The following is a 2,013-nucleotide window of genomic DNA, read 5'->3' on the forward strand; positions in this document are numbered from 1 at the left end:
CGTCTCTCTACACTCTTATACGTCTATCCTGGTATTTTTCATATTATCTTTTAACACATTAGCACAAACTTATATAACAGAATGTCAAGTGAGATTATCTTATCCTAGAATCGAGGCTAATGCCCAAGCAGAGAACAAAAAATACCAAATACGTCACATTGTAAATAGACCCCACCCCCAGTCGATAAGCTACTCACATCCCCACAGGGATTATGGAGCAGCATCACGGCAGAACAGCCTCAGCCAAGAAGCAAATATTCTCATTCCCAGTGATGTCAAAAGAAGCCTGAGGAGAAATAAATCACCAGCCTTGTAGGGCATGCAGGGCCTATCGTGAAAGGCGACTATTTCCTTCCTTCTCTACTGGAGACAGGAGGGAGATGCATTCTCTCACCCCAAGCTAAGTAGAGGGCTCTAAGAGAAGCCAGGTGAGAAACCTGTAAAGAAGGAAAGAAAACTGGCATTTCCTTCTATGACTGGAAAGATGCGAAAACCTCCTGATCACTGTGCTATTTCTTATTTAAACATTGGAGTCCTTTATTGTCATAAAACATCCATAACATAAAACTACTATCTTAACCATTTTTAAGTGTGTTGTTCTATGGCAATAAACACGTTCACATTGTTATGCAACCATCACCACCATCAATCTCCAGTCATGTTTAAATATCAATATTTGGGCTCAGCGACCGTAACACAGTAGTTACAGCACTGGCCATGTGTACCGAAGCTGGAGGGTTCATACCCAACCCAGGCCAGCTAAAACAGCAATGACAACTGTAACAAGGCATTGCTGGGTATTGTGGCAAGTGCCTGTAGTCCCAGCTACTTTGGAGGTTGAGGCACAAGAGTAGCTTAAGGTCAAGAGTTTGAGGTTGCTGTGAGCTGTGACAGCACAGCACTCTACCAAGAGCAACACAGAGAGACTCTGTCTCAAAAAAAAAAATAAAAATAATCAACATTTGTGGAATAAGATGACCTTGGGAGAGGAATCTGCAAGGTAGATAGTGGATGTCCTTTTCAGTTCCTATACCCCAGAACAGAATCCTGGCTTAGAAAGCCAAGCTTTGAACTAAGGCTAAAACTGTCTAAATGGATAGACTTATTCTTAAATATTGATATTGGGCTGCTCTAATAAAAATAACCAGAAATTTGTTCAATCTTCATTAAAATACTTAAGGAGTGGCTGGACACTGGGGCTCACCCCTATAATCCTAGCACTCTGGGAGGCCAAGGCAGGTAGATTGCCTGAGCTTAAGAGTTTGAGATCAGCCCAAGCGAGAGTGAGACCCCATCTCTAAAAAAAAAAATTGTGCTCGCTTCGGCAGCACATACACTAAAATTGGAACAATACAGAGTAGATTAGCATGGCCCCTGTGCAAGGATGACATGCAAATTCATGAAGTGTTCCATATTTTAAAAAAATTTAGCTGGGCATTGTGGTAGACTCCTATAGTGCCAGCTACTGGGAGGCTGAAGCAAGAGAATCACTTGAGCCCAAGAGTTTGAGGTTGCTGGGAGCTATGATACCATGGCACTCAACCCCAAGGTAACTGAGTAAAACCTTATCTCAAAAAAAAAAAAAAAGATAAGAAAGAAAAAAGAAAGTTAAGGAGTGATTATCCAATGGAAACAGGAAACTTGATAGAGTGTTTTATAAAAAAAATTCAAGAATTTATATTTGTACTCCAATACGATGCAATTCCTCAACAAACTTGTCACTTATATAACAGACTATGTGCTGGATAAGTGAGCATAAAACTGGAGGACAGCCATGACTGAGAAGTAAACAGTGCTGTGTACCAATCTAAGGCAACTGAAGGATTTTGAATGAATCATAATGTCAGAATGACAGTTATGTAGATCATTGCAAAGGAGGATAAGACAGAAGTAGAACTAATTAAAGTGGGAGGCTTTCATCTTTGTAAGAAATGATAAGGACCTGAGCCACAGAAGTGACCTCACAAATAGGAGGAAAATTTCAGGAGGAAATAGAAATAATAGTTATTTGAG

At 40.3% G+C, this 2,013-nt stretch overlaps 1 non-coding gene across 1 annotated transcript; it reads left to right on the plus strand.

Annotated features, from left to right (window-relative positions):
* Positions 1-1,312: 1,312 nt before the first annotated feature.
* Positions 1,313-1,419, plus strand: LOC111723861. The gene has a single exon (XR_002772309.1). It is a non-coding gene; the product is annotated as a U6 spliceosomal RNA (small nuclear RNA).
* Positions 1,420-2,013: the final 594 nt, after the last annotated feature.

The sequence above is a fragment of the Otolemur garnettii genome, unplaced genomic scaffold (assembly GCF_000181295.1).
Source record: "Otolemur garnettii isolate 467f Iridium unplaced genomic scaffold, OtoGar3 scaffold00016, whole genome shotgun sequence".
NCBI lineage: Eukaryota > Metazoa > Chordata > Mammalia > Primates > Galagidae > Otolemur > Otolemur garnettii.